This window comes from Sinocyclocheilus grahami, unplaced genomic scaffold, assembly GCF_001515645.1.
Source record: "Sinocyclocheilus grahami isolate Dianchi unplaced genomic scaffold, SAMN03320097.WGS_v1.1 scaffold6.1, whole genome shotgun sequence".
NCBI lineage: Eukaryota > Metazoa > Chordata > Actinopteri > Cypriniformes > Cyprinidae > Sinocyclocheilus > Sinocyclocheilus grahami.
The window spans coordinates 2,691,716-2,700,118 of record NW_015505185.1 but is presented as its reverse complement, the minus strand read 5'-3'; the positions used below and the strand labels follow the sequence as shown (position 1 = coordinate 2,700,118).

The 8,403-nt window shown below is 36.4% G+C and overlaps 1 pseudogene; it reads left to right on the top strand.

Annotated features, from left to right (window-relative positions):
• Window positions 1–4,670: 4,670 nt before the first annotated feature.
• LOC107588044 (olfactory receptor 1D2-like) lies at window positions 4,671–5,315 on the top strand (annotated as a pseudogene).
• The last annotated feature ends 3,088 nt before the right edge of the window (window positions 5,316–8,403 follow it).

The following is an 8,403-nucleotide window of genomic DNA, read 5'->3' as shown; positions in this document are numbered from 1 at the left end:
ATATATACATACATACATATATATATACACACACACACACACACACACACACACACACACACACAACAAAATTATAAACGCAACACTTTTGTTTTTGTCCCCATTTTTCATGAGCTGAACTCAAAGATCTAAGACTTTTTCTATGTACATGTAACCGGCCCTCCCCCCACTGTCACTGTTACGGTCTGCGTTGTGTTATAAATGAAGGGACGAATCACAGTAACTGCTGCTGATGGAGGGTTTATTAACATGGAGCACGCAGATGCTGGATGAAGTAGAGAGAGAGTACAACAATGAGAAATGTTTTCGTTCTGTGATTTTCTTCCCACCTCTCCTCAGCGTGCTCAACGCGGTCTCAGTGAACTTCACAATGATATCAAAAATACGGTGCAAGATAAATGGTAACAAGCATTTATCCAAATATGTGATATAATCTTCTGCAGCATATTTTAAATCAACCATGAATTAGAATAGATGAATTGAACAAAGTGATACAACATGAATAGAAAATCAAACTAATAATAAACTATACCTGGATGGAGTAGAGAGAGTACAATGAGAAATGTTTTCGTTCTGTGATTTTCTTCCCACCTGGACAGATTAAACACCAATTAATCAATTAGCAAAAATCACCGTGTTCTGCTGATGCACATACATATACTCAAGCCGCTGTACTCAGTAATAACACTTAAATCCCATCCATCCACGAATAAAACACTTTCCAGTACATGTATAACACTCTTAACAACAATATTTTTTGCATATTAGGTACTTAACAAAACTTCTGATAACTTTTACAAGCTTATATTGAAGAAGCACCACTAACTGCCTACCTCTCCTCAGCGTGCTCAACGCAGTCTGAGGACGCAGCGCGGGCTGAACAGAAATGACGTCACGACGTAAAATGAATATAAAACTATTTTTCCAAAAATGACACAAATAAAGCACATACAACAATGAGAAATGTTTTCGTTCTGTGATTTTCTTCCCACCTCTCCTCAGCGTGCTCAACGCGGTCTCAGTGAACTTCACAATGATATCAAAAATACGGTGCAAGATAAATGGTAACAAGCATTTATCCAAATATGTGATATAATCTTCTGCAGCATATTTTAAATCAACCATGAATTAGAATAGATGAATTGAACAAAGTGATACAACATGAATAGAAAATCAAACTAATAATAAACTATACCTGGATGGAGTAGAGAGAGTACAATGAGAAATGTTTTCGTTCTGTGATTTTCTTCCCACCTGGACAGATTAAACACCAATTAATCAATTAGCAAAAATCACCGTGTTCTGCTGATGCACATACATATACTCAAGCCGCTGTACTCAGTAATAACACTTAAATCCCATCCATCCACGAATAAAACACTTTCCAGTACATGTATAACACTCTTAACAACAATATTTTTTGCATATTAGGTACTTAACAAAACTTCTGATAACTTTTACAAGCTTATATTGAAGAAGCACCACTAACTGCCTACCTCTCCTCAGCGTGCTCAACGCGGTCTGAGGACGCAGCGCGGGCTGAACAGAAATGACGTCACGACGTAAAATGAATATAAAACTCTTTTCCCAAAAATTACACAAATGAAGCACAAAATTAAATTATCACGTTTTCGTGAACAACTAATATAAAGTAAATACATGAAAATTGAAAGGAAGGCTCATTAGTGAAATACATTAATTTAGATTGTGAGTGCAAACTCTTATTAACATCCGTCACATACACAAAAGGCCTATTTCTCTCAAATATTGTTCACAAATCTGTCTAAATCTGTGTTAGTGAGCACTTCTCGTTTACCGAGATAATCTATCTACCTCACAGGTGTGTCATATCAAGATGCTGATTAGACAGCATGATTATTGCACAGGTGTGCCTTAAGCTGGCCACTCTAAAAGGCCACTCTAAAATGTGCAGTTTTATTGTATTGGGGGGTCTTGGGGGGGGGGGGGGCCGAGAACCAGTCAGTATCTGGTGTGACCACCATTTGCCACCACAAGTTGATCAGGTTGTTGATTGTGGCCTGTGGAATGTTGGTCCACTCCTCTTCAATGGCTGTGCGAAGTTGCTGGATATTGGTAGGAACTGGAAGACGCTGTCGTATACGCCGATCCAGAGCATCCCAAACATGCTCAATGGGTGACATGTCTGGTGAGTATGCTGGCCATGCAAGAACTGGGATGTTCCAGGAATTGTGTACAGATCCTTGCAACATGGGGCCGTGCATTATCATGCTGCAACATGAGGTGATGGTCGTGGATGAATAGCACAACAATGGGCCTCAGGATCTCGTCACGGTATCTCTGTGCATTCAAAATGCCATCAATAAAATGCACCTGTGTTGCTGTCCATAACATACGCCTGCCCATACCATAACCCCACCGCCACCATGGGCCACTCGATCCACAACGTTGACATCAGCAAACTGCTCACCCACACGACACCATACACGCTGTCTGCCATCTGCCCTGTACAGTGAAAACCGGGATTGATCTGTGAAGAGAACACCTCTCCAAAGTGCCAGATGCCATCGAATGTGAGCATTTGCCCACTCAAGTCGGTTACGACGACGAACTGCAGTCAGGTCGAGACCCCGATGAGGATGACGAGTATGCAGATGAGCTCCCTCAAAACTTGTGGCATTGTGCTGTGTGATAAAACTGCACATTTTAGAGTGGCCTTTTATTGTGGCCAGCCTAAGTCACACCTGTGCAATAATCATGCTGTCTAATCAGCATCTTGATATGCCACACTTGTGAGGTGGATGGATTATCTCGGCAAAGGAGAAGTGCTCACTAACACAGATTTGTGAACAATATTTGAGAGAAATAGGCCTTTTGTGTACATAGAAATAGTCTTAGATTTTTGAGTTCAGCTCATGAAAAATGGGGGCAAAAACAAAAGTGTTGCGTTTAAAATTTTGTTCAGCATATATATATATATATATATATACACACTAGTCAAATGTTGTATATTTATATTGTAAGTCGCTTTGGATAAAAGTGCCTGCAAAATGACTAAATGTATATGTGTATATATGTATATGTGTGTGTGTGTGTGTGTGTGTGTGTGTTAGATGAAGATCATATTCAATCTTGGAGATGTTTACCATGCTTTTGTAACATGTTTCTTATTGTCTTGGATGGTGACATCTTGCCTTTGTTACAGAGAGCAAAACATTTTTGTTTTGAATTTGTATACCTCTACGAGTCAAAGTGTACAGACCAACAAAAGCTTTATTTGGACATAATTAAACTAATTAAATACTCATGAGAAACGTTTTGTTAAATAACAAGACTTCATTCAAGGTAATTATATTTTTGTTTGTACAACAGTGGTTAATTTGACCCATTAGACCCTGGTCATCAGTTTAGAAGCCCTTTAAAAATATGTTTTCCTTTCACACGGCCCGATTTCAAACCAAAGCAAGATTTTAAAAGAAATCAGTAGGTATTTTATTTGTTTGTTCACTTAACTTCCATTTGCAATGAACGTTTCTAATTGTCACTATTTTCTGTTACAGTACAATACTGCACTGTTTATGATTGTACGAATACATGAATGTTTACATGGATAAACATGAATATGAATGTTAATCCACTCCCTAAATCCCCTCATACTTTGTTAATGAAAGACATCGGCTTTTCAAAGTGGCTTTTCCTATCAATTGATCCGAAACAGAATCTTTTATGGCTGCAAATGTTTTACTTGTGTAATAATCATACTTTTTTGTTTCATCTTTTCAGATTTGGAGTTCAAATGAATTTTTCAGTTGCTTTCAGCAATGGAACGAATTCTTTCAATGAGGGATTTTATCTAACTGCCTTTCGCACTCTGGCAAACAAAAACTACCTCATTTTGGCCTTGGTGATCATCTACATCGTCACCTTGCTGGGTAACCTTGTACTTCTGACTGTTGTGCTAATGAACTCCAGCTTACAGAACCCCAAGTATCTTGCTGTATGTAATCTAGCCATTGTTGACATTTCAATGAATAGTGTTATTATTCCTCAAATGGTGCCTGTTTTTGTGTTCAATCAGAATTATGTTTCATTTGGAGCATGTTTTTCCCAAATGTTCTTCATGCATTTTTTTGGTGACATGGAATCTTTCTCTCTTGCTCTTTTGGCGTATGATCGTCTGATTGCGATCTGCTGGCCTCTGCGTTACTCTACCATAAACACCAACCTGAGGATGCTGCTCATAATTTTTCCTATCAATTGATCCGAAACAGAATCTTTTATGGCTGCAAATGTTTTACTTGTGTAATAATCATACTTTTTTGTTTCATCTTTTCAGATTTGGAGTTCAAATGAATTTTTCAGTTGCTTTCAGCAATGGAACGAATTCTTTCAATGAGGGATTTTATCTAACTGCCTTTCGCACTCTGGCAAACAAAAACTACCTCATTTTGGCCTTGGTGATCATCTACATTATCACCTTGCTGGGTAACCTTGTTCTTCTGGCTGTCGTCCTAATGAACTCCAGCTTACAGAACCCCAAGTATCTTGCTGTATGTAATCTAGCCATTGTTGACATTTCAATGAATAGTGTTATTATTCCTCAGATGGTGCCTGTTTTTGCATTCAATCAGAATTATGTTTCATTTGGAGCATGTTTTTCCCAAATGTTCTTCATGCATTTTTTTGGTGACATGGAATCTTTCTCTCTTGCTCTTTTGGCGTATGATCGTCTGATTGCGATCTGCTGGCCTCTGCGTTACTCTACCATAAACACCAACCTGAGGATGCTGCTCATAATAGTAGGGATTTGGTCTCTGGTTGTTCTGCTTGAGATTTTCCCAGTCATTCTTGCAGCCAGACTCCCTTACTGTGGCTCAAGAGAGGTAAACAGCTGTTGTTGTGAACACAGTCCAGTCTATAGGTTGGCTTGTACGGACATGTCTTACAACCGACAACTGGCTACAGCTAAGACTCTGACTGTTTTACTAGGCCCTTTGTCTTTTATTATCTTCACCTATGTGATTGTAGTGGTTGCTGTGACAAGGATTGCATCCATATCACAGCGCTGGAAGTCCTTCCACACCTGTCTCACTCACCTGATGCTAGTGCTTCTCTATTATATCCCTGTCATGGTGGCATATGTACTAGGAAACCTAAGATTAGTTCAGAATGTGGATCTTTTAACATCAATTCTGACTATTTCTGTTACAATCCCACCACTGCTGAACCCCATCATCTACAGCTTAAAGACTGATGAACTCCGAGACAAGATAGTCAAGCTTCTGAGAAAGCCAAAAGTGGCACAACAGATCATTAAAAATGAGGCCAATGGTTAACAAAAGTCTTGTTTTTCCCATAGTAGGGGAAATATACTTTTTAATATTTCACATTATAATCCGTGTTAAGCAGAATGCACTTATAACTTATATGATTATTAAAAATATATCTTTTAAATGCTTTGGGTTAGTGTAAGAGCCAATATTTGCATTATGTATGATTTTTTGCTTTGTATGCATGGTATGATACCTGCAATTAATCCATACGTTACACAGAATTAATGCATGTTCAGCAGTCCAGTAGATGAGGATGGCAATGTTTCTCAAGCATAAAAGTATCTTTTCATATTCTCTTGATTCAAGCCCATTTGCATTTGTACATTTCACATATCAAGGTTTTTGATTCAGTTATTCACAAATGATTAAAGAGAATCAAAATAATTAGTGTTTCATAATTTCACAAAATTCAGGTCACTGTAAGACCCACTCTCCTTAGAAAACAGTTATGAGACTATGCTATAATGAGATACACACTAACAACAAGCACATTAAAAGTACTTCTATAAAGTAACCAAATATGATTTTTATTCTAGAATACATTTTTAAAATATTAAAAATTTATGTTTTTTTTGTTTTGTTTTTTTTAACCAAACTTTATGGGGTTTTTTTTGTTTAGATTTTTTTTTACCAAAAAAAAAATCTCAGTAAAGAACACCAGTGGTCAACAGTATTCATAAAGAAACAACAATAAATATAAGATACACTAAAAAATAAATAAGATACTCCAGAATACAAAGCAATTTACTGCATATTTTACTGAAGAATCATGAAGATGCAATACTTTCCCACTAGATGGCAGGGAAAGACAAGAAACATTTCCAACATTAAAGCACATACTTGTCTCATAAACCTCACAGTGTGTGTGTGTATTTAGACACACAAGCAGTATATGATTGTATATTATATTGGCAAACTGCCAAAATGATATTAACAATGTTTTTGCAAGGAAGTGCTGAACAATATTATCAGGGAAATTCAAATATAAATCAATTAAAAAAATCAATCAATCACAAAAGCAGACAAACAAAGAAGAACTGAATTTTCACACCTAACAGGCTATTAAGCCAAGATGACATGATGTGAATTAAATGCGCAGTAACTGACCACTCAGCACAGCAGTGGACCCAGAACAAAAGTTTTCTTATAATGGTTGCCAGAGCTGCGGTTCACATGCTCTTCACAGGCCGTGGTGCTTCTGTAATATAATTGTCAATTATAAATTAGAATCTGCATAAAAACACATGCAACAAAACAAACTATTTTATATAGACCTAGTCAGGGCAGATGCCATAATGAAAATGAGGCTGTGAAAGATAGACATACGTTTTATTCAATGGGTCGTAATGAAATTAAAAATGTATCCTTCCAAAAAAATTCTGTGTGACACAAAACTATAAAAAATGGACCAATCTTAACCCTGCAAAGCTTGACATACAGTAACAGAAATAACAGTGAAAAAAAATCTGTTTAAATGCAACAGTTTACTGACCCTATAGACAAAATATAGAAGAAGAAAAACATTCCGTAGGTGTGTTTTGTGTTTTATGTCACATTTGATACTTCAGGATTTTATGACTCACACTGTATGATAGTGAGAATATGGAAAGCACACTAGAGAAGAAAAAAACATCAATTTTATTCAGAGGCCAAAACTCAACAAAAATATGCAATTTGGTGCACACACACACACACACACACACACACAAATGGTTCTTTAACAGTTCTATTGGGTTGTTAAGGTGCTATATAGCATCACTGACATACAAAGAACCCATTAAGCCTCTGTATACTTTTTTTAAAAAGGTTCACTAACGCTCTATTAGTATCTTAGTTCAGTTGGGCAATGGATTAAAAACAACATTAAAATACAGTGTATTTCCTGAAGATAACGTGGTTCTCAACCTATTTGCCCCCAAGGCCCCCCTATAAGGAAATATTCCAGGGCCCCCACATGAGACTTTTTGACCTCAGAAAGCATAAAAGTGATTCAAAACAGCTTTTGCCATTGTTGTAAATTGCCATTCATAGCAAACATATGAGTGTGGAGTAACATATCTAAAATCTAAAGAGGAGAATGGGGTTCCTCCTATTGTTCTACATAGCACCATTTGAAACAGGTGCTGTATAGCACCTTTAAAGATAGGTGCAACATAGCACATAAAGTGGTTCCTCTATGATTACGAGCCAATGAACCACTTTTAGGGCTTTTTAGCACCATTTATTTTTAGAGTGTATGTTATTTATATGGCCATAAAGTAAGTAAGTAGCTTGTAATATAAATCAGTGAGAGTTTTTTAACAGTATAACACACTACTTACGTAATATAAGCTGTAACTCTATATATCCCAATTATATATCTCAGAAGGATGCTTGATTTTACGATCAAAGCTCTGTAGTTTTAATTGTGGAGGGCAAGTTTCTTCAGATCAGATCAAATATGAATGGATATTTGTTTCATATTCCTCACATATATATATAAACATATATAGATTTGCTTTTATATATACATCTGTCACAGTATACAGACATCAGATTAATGAGACATAAACATTTCATTCAATAATGAAGACATCTAGCCTTTATTACATTTTGTTTTTACCTTGTTTGCCTCTGTGGGCCAAACTCTTTCATGCCTAAATACACCAACAGTTTTATGGACTTAATTACAACGGTAATTAAATACACATGAGAAACATTTTTGCTAAATAACAAGACCTCAGTCAAGGTAATTATTTCTTTGATTGTACACAGTGGATAATTACACCCATTAGAAACTGGTCATTAGTTTAACAGCCCTTTGATAAACCCCCTATCTCCTGTAACACTGCAGGATTTCAATCCAAAGCAAGATTTACAGAGCAGTTGGTGGGCATTATTTGTATTTGTTTAATTTCCAGTTGTAAATGAACTTAACACTTCCAATGTTTTTTTCCCACTGTTTTTCTGTTGCAGTGCTTGTATTTAGTTTTGCAATTGAATGAAAATAATATGAGGCTGATGTTATAAAAATGAAATGGAACAATATAATCTGCTGCTTCAGTGTTAATTCACACAACATTTCCTGCCCTTTTTTTAAGATAATTGTAGA